This window comes from Pseudorasbora parva, chromosome 24 (assembly GCF_024679245.1).
Source record: "Pseudorasbora parva isolate DD20220531a chromosome 24, ASM2467924v1, whole genome shotgun sequence".
NCBI classification, from domain to species: Eukaryota; Metazoa; Chordata; class Actinopteri; order Cypriniformes; family Gobionidae; genus Pseudorasbora; species Pseudorasbora parva.
This window is the reverse complement of record NC_090195.1, coordinates 13,970,616-13,978,314: the sequence shown is the minus strand read 5'-3', so window position 1 is coordinate 13,978,314 and position 7,699 is coordinate 13,970,616. Positions and strand designations below refer to the sequence as shown.

Here is a 7,699-nt window from a genome sequence, read left to right as displayed (position 1 = left end):
ACATTAGATGCTTTTAGAGACCGTCTTCAGGTCAAGCTCTGTTGTTTTCTTTAAGAACACGGCTATGAAGCGAATTAAATTAGATTGAATAAATGATGAACTGAAAGTAGGTCAAGGTCTCTTCAGTAAACAAAACTGTAACTGAGTTATGAAGGAGGCGAATGATCTTGCAAAACCCCTCAATTTTTTCATAATGTGTACATCCATCTTTCAAAACATGTTTAAGTGAGGGCTGAGAGATCAAATCATAGGCGGGTCAAATACTGTTGTTCATGGATGTGTTTATAAAGAAAGACAAGATGGATCCTTGATTAAGTACTTGCTGCTTTTCAAAGACGCTGGTGAGGAAAAACTCCACATGTAAGAGCAAAAAAAAAAAAAAAGTTCAGTGATCCATAAAACTTCTCCTCTCCTTAGGTTTGCTCCCTCTCCCTGTTTTTTTTTAGTGAAGGGAATGTAATCTTAATGAAATGACCCTTTAAAGTGAGCGTGTGCCCTCACCTGATAAGTTATTCCTGACTCGCTTTTAAGCTGCTGTCAAACAATTTCCCTTGAAACTCCGCTTTGTTTTTTGGGGGGGCTTTGAGTGAACTCCCACCGGAGGAGGAAAGGAGTGTGCTGACACTGTACGGGAGGTGCGGGGAGACATCACGCAGCTGACAGAGCTTTAATTGAAATGACAGATTATTTTAATGTGTAGGAAAGTCATTAAAACTCGCACAGCATAGCAGCAGCCATTATCCTTGCTGAAAATAGCTCAGCTTCTCAAACAGCTCGGTAAATATGCTAAAGTTGTAAAATAAGTCTGGATCAGACTGCTTTGTCAGTCACTCCTTGCGTATCTGGGTAAATCAGCAGAGGGTGACGCTGAGAAATGCCCACATAACAATGTTCAGGACAGGAGACAGATCAACAACTGATTCAAATGATGGTGGCAAGAACTTGATAAACTCTGTTACGTATAAGGTCATAAAATCGTCATATGGCATCATGGCTGTCGACCAAAATAGGGTTTTTGGAGACAAAGGTACCGATTATTGATATTGTTGCACTGTAAAAAAAAAAATTCAGGTCTCCAATTGAAAATGTTCAAGTGACTGATCACATCTACATTTTTCAGTTGGCTGAACTGATTTTCTGTGAATTAAATTGCATCAATTCACAGAATTTTAATTCGACCAACTGATAAATTTAGATTTTGAAAATTTTCAATTGGAGACTTTTTTTACAGTGTGTTCACAGACCCTGTTTTTAACATTAAAGGTCCCGTTCTTCGCGATTCCATCTTTCAAACTTTAGTTAGTGTGTAATGTTGCTGTTAGAGCATAAATAATACCTGTAAAATTATAAAGCTTAAAGTTCAATGCCAAGCGAGATATTTTATTTAACAGAAGTTCCCTTTCAAAGCCTACAGCGAACGGCCGGTTTGGACTACAGCCCTGCACTTCCTTGCTTGAATGACGTCACTACATTTACATTTACATTTAACTTTATGCATTTGGCAGACGCTTTTATCCAAAGCGACTTACATTGCATTCAAGGTACACATTTCTACATTATTGTCAATTCTTGCTTTCCCTGGGAATCGAACCCATGACCTTGGCGTTGCTAGCGCCACGCTCTACTGGTTGAGCTACAGGAAAGCTTGTAGAACCGTTTGTTGACTAACCCTCCGCCCACAAAAACACACAAAATAGATCCCAATCAGAACTCGTTACGTATTTCTGAAGGAGGGACTTCATAGAACAAGGAAATCATCAGGCCGTTTTTAAGACAGAGAAAACAGCGCTGTACAAATAAGTAAATTGTGTGAAAAAATACTGTGTTTTTTTACACGCGAAACATGAACTCATGTTATATTGCACACTGTAAACAATCAAAGCTTCGAAAACACGCGAAGAACGGGACCTTTAAAAGGAATGACCATGACAGTGATCTATTGTAACTTGTAACTTCCCATCCCTGTCCATTTGGTGCTGAGTCCACTGTTGCTGACTATAAGTTAATGTTTAACAAAAGCATGGGCGTCAGAACCACTGTATGTGGGTGGGACACGACCCACCCACTTGTTAAGACAAATGACACTTTTTAGGACCCAGTCACTTTTATCGTCTCTAATACAGCGGAATCAGCGCATGTCTGTTTACCTACCCATAACTGATAAACACTTGTTATTAGACATGTTAGATGCTTTATTTTTACTTTTCTAATATATTTACTTAATATTTTCTGTCGGATCTGATATGTGATGGGAAAAGGTAGTAGAGTGAGTTTGGCAAAAGGTGGATTCGAACCTCCGGTCGATTTGCATCAAAACTTGATGCCCCCTACACTATTGACACTGCAGATAAATATGTTTTCCAAAAAAATTTCTGGCCCAACCAGACGTTTAGCAAACAAGGCGATATATTTGTACTTAATGTAAAGGACATCTACTCCAGTAAAAGAATTCTGGGAGAGGACCCACCCACATTTCTTTTGCTTCCAATGTCCATGAACAAAAGGCTTTTCTGAGTTATGTGCCGTTGAAACGCTAATTGAGCATGAGAGGCATGACATGGATTTTGGTAAGTTGGACGGTATCTTTCAACATACTTTCTGATGTTCATTCATGTTTATTTCGGTCTGTAACATAATAAAGAGAAAGGGATGATCACTCTCACTTCGCTTTGAACTACAGTGATCTCTTGTGCGACATTAAAGAGCACCAAAATGGTAGCCTAGAAATCTAGACGCACCCTAGCGGCAGCAAATCTAATCTGCCGCCAGTGTCGTCTATCAACTCTCAATACATTCTGAGCTGTAAACGGCAAACTCTGGTCGGGCCAATCACATCGTGTATAGAGTCGGCTTAACATAATGACGGCAGAGTTGCGCTTGCATTGCGTGCTTCTAGTAAACACAGAAACTGGCGAACGGCGGTCTTTTGAATCAGCTTTGACCGCGACTCTGGAAGATTTGGAGTTAAGCTTTTCTCTGAGAAAAGAACAAAGAACGGCACTGAAGTCATTCTTAAGAAGGAAAGATTTGTTTGGAGTTTTGCAGACTGGATACGGCAAAAGTTTGATAAAAACGATGTAGTTTGCATGCCAGGCCAGTGTGTGGCGCTGTAATTCTGCCACAGAAATACACTAAAAACGGAGATGAAGAGTTGTGGCTAGCAGGGGTATAGCAGTGGTCAGAGGTGAGGCAAAATCTCACAATAAAATAACAATAAATACATTTGCTACTTAACAAATGTGTTTTATTAATGCTTACACCTACCCCAACCCAAAACATACCCTTACAATAATGCAGATACGGTTATTAAATGACGCGATATTGATGTGCGCATGCCCAGTGCCCGTAGTTGTATCCTTTAACTCTTTCACCGTGCTGGACGTAGTGTGATGACATCACCGTTTCAGAAATTATACGGATTCGCTGTACACACGAAAACAGAAGATGATCGTTTTCAGATTTACCCACTTTGGGACCCGGTTTCGAAAAATATCGGATTCATGCTTCTAAAACGCCAGATCCGTGTGGACGAAACACTGATATGGTACCAAATGTATACGTATACAGCTAAACGCGTCTCCGTGTGGACGGGGCCTAGGTTTGACAACTATAAATGTCTGCATTTAGCTCGTAGACTTCAAAAAAGACGGACAATGCACATTCACTCTTCTTCCATTGTAGAGACGTGAAGCTGCCAAATAAGACGCTGACATCGTGGAGCGTGAGCCTGCACAGTAGTGCCCGTGAAGTTGTATCAAGGATTTATACTGCATCCAGCCATCAAAACATTTTGGCTTTACTTTTCAGGACTTGTGCGGCACACTTGCTTTAGCTTCGCAGAGCGTCTTTGACAAAGGTCTATAAATATGAAGACCATCTTTTTTGCTGCCGATTCTGACATTCAAAGGCGCAACAAGACATTTATTCTGTAGATTTTGTTCATCATGTTGATAACACTGTTTTTCTGCCACCACAATGCCGCAGCTGCAAATGACGTAACCGGGATGTTGAAATTGGTCTATAATGTTAAAATGAGGTCCTGACTCTCTGTGGTCATTAAAAATCCCAGGATGTCCTTTAAAAAAAGAGTAGGGGTGTAATCTTGGCATCCTGGCCAAATTTGCCCATTGCCCTCTGTCCATCATGGCCGCCTATTCATCCCCATATATACTGATTGGCTTCATCAATCTGTCTCCTCTCCAGCAATAAGCTGGTGTGTGGTGGGCGTTTTGCCACAATATGGCTGCCGTCGCATCACCCAGTGGTTGAGAAGACCCCCCCCCCCCCCCCCCATGTAAAGCTCTATATAAATGTTAGTATTATTTTATTTTATTTTATTAAAAGAGCACCAAGTAAGAAAATTGGAATGATTTCTGAAGGACTAAGATACTGAAGATTAGAGTAACTGCTGCAAAAAATCAGCCTTCACACAATCATATGTGTCAGCGTTTTTTTTGCCAAAGCACCAAGACAGATGTCCAAATAAAGTATCTAGAAATCTCTAAAATGTGAACTGACAATTGATTCGCTTTAATATGGGACTAATTGCAGCAGACATGTGTAAATTAAAGTTTTAAGTGCAATCGGGGGCCGCTAGACAAGCAGCACCATAAAGCAGTTTGTGTTTCCAACCTGAGGACAAATGAATAGTAGATTAGAATTCAGCAGAAGCCCTAAACGCCAAAGCTCATTTAAATGATCTACTGGGAAACATTAAGTGTGATGACTGCAGTAACAATTGATCTAAACGAGCGAGGAAACGCGTCTGATTTATTTCAGTTGTTACCTGTTACTGGCGCTGGGGCTCTAATTTTTGTTTAGTTGTACCACACGTTTCTTACAGAGAGGTATGTATTTCTCAGGCATGTTGATTTGTCTTTTATTATCGGGTACTGAAAAGACGACACGCTCAGAATTGAGCCACCAAGCCAGCGTTTCGCCCACCGTCCTTCAACCCCGTGCTCTGACGGACATTCAGGGCTGATTTTTGATCGGGGAATTGCTTTCCCGACAGCATCTCAATCTCTCTCTTAATTTAGGATTCCTTAAACAATCCCGCGGTGCAGCCTGGTGAATTATAGACACGCGGCGGCTGCGGCTGCATTTTGATCAACTGATAGGAAATTCCATTTTCGGCTGCGCAGTGTCTCTAAGCTCTCCACGTGGCTGCTTAAGACTATAAGCACCAGTGAGGGACTCACAATTTGGAGCTTATTTTCCTAGACTCCCATTGTCATTCAGCAGAGGTAAATATTTAAAGAGGGTATTGAGCAGAGCATGGCGTACTCTGGGACATGGCAGCGATGTATATGGAGGAGAGCGTTTTATTAAGAGCAATGGCAGTCATATTAAAGTAAAGAATGTCTGACATGGGCAGGAAATTGCCAGTATATGACACAATTCCTCAATATACGGCAGTCAGCTGTACTGTAATTTTCCAGGACAGATGACAGAGGCAGAAAATCCATCTAAAACAGCTGATTATAGTCTGCAGACACATTCGACTTGATAATTATGCCGACCGTGAGGATTCTGACAGGGCTTGGGATATTTTCATTCTGATTTCCAAATTTGCGAATATTCGCAGGGAGCTTGTGTTGTATAATCAAGCGCACAAATGCTATTTAAGGCAGCCGGTTTCACCTTTAAGAGCTTTTGCTATTCAACCTCTACTCGTAGGTATATTTACCTGTCTACAACATGTAATCAAACAGGCACTGACATTAGCGACGGCCTTAATGTAAGTTAAAAGGCTGATCTGCCTCGGTTCACACAGGCGTATGTTGGGCTGTAGTTGATGCACTTGCCCTGTTTATATAGTGTTCTCAAAGCAGCGGTCCAATAAAAACAAACTGTATCCTGTACACTCACCCAGGTTTTGCTGCTATTGGCATAATTCTTATCTTGGTGCAATCATTTCGGCTATAAGCTCGCATTCTCTTCCTATTTTTTCTATTCATCTCTTCCTGCCCCTGCTGTTCCCTTCCTTAGGGCTTTGACTGTAGCTATTTTAAACAAGTTGAATTTCAATAGTCCATTTTCTACCAATGGGACATACAATGACCAGTCTTTAAAAAATGTAATTGTAATATTCTCTATTCTCAGGCTTAAAAGACCAAAAACACGTTCAGAATATTCCCAGGCCCAATGGATTCCTAAAGGGTTTTGTGCCACATATGGTTCATGTAATACACACAATCCTGTTTAACTGAATGTCATTTTTTAAGATGTTTCCACATTAAGGATTCAATTCAGCAGTCATATTCTGATAAAGAATGCATAATTGAAATATTACAGTTTTTAAAATAAAAATTAATGGCCCTGCGTGTTCCCAGTGTCTTATGCCATTACAGATATTTAAAAAAAGTAGCACGAAATAATGTATTTAATTAATATTCAAGCTGAGATAAACACATGCATGAGACTTAAATCACCAGAGCTGTAATGATCATTTCAGTTCATGGTCTGAAGCAAAATGGGATATAATTACAAACACTCATAATCCACTCTCATTCCCCAACGCAACACACTTAACACACGTCACAGTTGCAGACAATGGCTGTTCAACCTATCTTGATGTAAATGATCAAAAATGATTTACATCTGTAAAACACTAAATGCAATAACATACTTTGTTTCATGAATAAACAATGTGGATTTGAAAGGGAACAGTGAACTATTATGGTGAATAGCTGTAATGTGTCAGAGAGAGGTTGAGGCTGTGATTGAGAATGATTTTAATGGTGACTATTATCCCTCTGCACATGCAATAATATGAGAGCTGTCATACCTTTTATCAAGATACTCCAGTGAACAAACAACATTTCTCATGTTTAATCTGTTTACAGTAATGTGCTTTTTATCAGGATGTTTAATGTTTACCATTTCTTATGACCAAATCAATCTGGGGAGTAATAAAGAAAATGAAATGCGTTTAATCTGAGATATGGAATGTATTTAATTCAAATGCAAAAAAAAAAAAAAAAATGTCCATACACAACAAATTCACACAGAGCTCTTTGTGCCAGAGTTCCCCTTGTATTTATATGCCAATAGAGGGCAGCAGATGAGAGAGAGAAACAGAGATGACAGACAACGACAGGCGTTTGGGTTTTGACATGAACGCTCTATTGTTACAGTAAGATAATACATCCCAACATGCAAATCCCTTTGCATTAACCAGCAATAAAAATGTCAGATTAGGATATTTTGTAGCATATTCAGGATCCACTCCTCTGCTCTCATGCCAGTACCTCGGCACACCTAAGCCTGTGTTTATTAGATGCTGAGCTATTAACTGAAGACATAACATCTTTAAAGTCTATCAATCGATTAAAAATGTAATGATTACATGATATGCATATTAATTAAACATCATAATGAGCACATTACTGTAAATAATTGTTTGTTGAGTATCTTAATAAAAGGTATTTAACCCTCAATGTATTGCATGTGCAGAGGGATAAGCATCACGATTATATTATGGCGGTCAAATCGATTAATGTGTGTGTGTGTGTGTTCCTATAAATGTATAATGTATATATATATATATATATTATGCATTACACACACACACACACACCTTAGGTTTTTGTGAATTGTGGGGACTTTCCATAGGCGTAATTGATTTTATACCGTACAAACTGTACATTCTAACCGCCTACACTACCCCTGCCCTTACACCTACCTATAACAGGAA

The 7,699-nt window shown here is 39.6% G+C and overlaps 1 non-coding gene across 1 annotated transcript; it reads right to left on the bottom strand.

Annotated features, from left to right (window-relative positions):
* Positions 1-1,570: 1,570 nt before the first annotated feature.
* trnaa-agc (transfer RNA alanine (anticodon AGC)) lies at positions 1,571-1,645 on the bottom strand. The gene has a single exon. It is a non-coding gene; the product is annotated as a tRNA-Ala (tRNA).
* Positions 1,646-7,699: the final 6,054 nt, after the last annotated feature.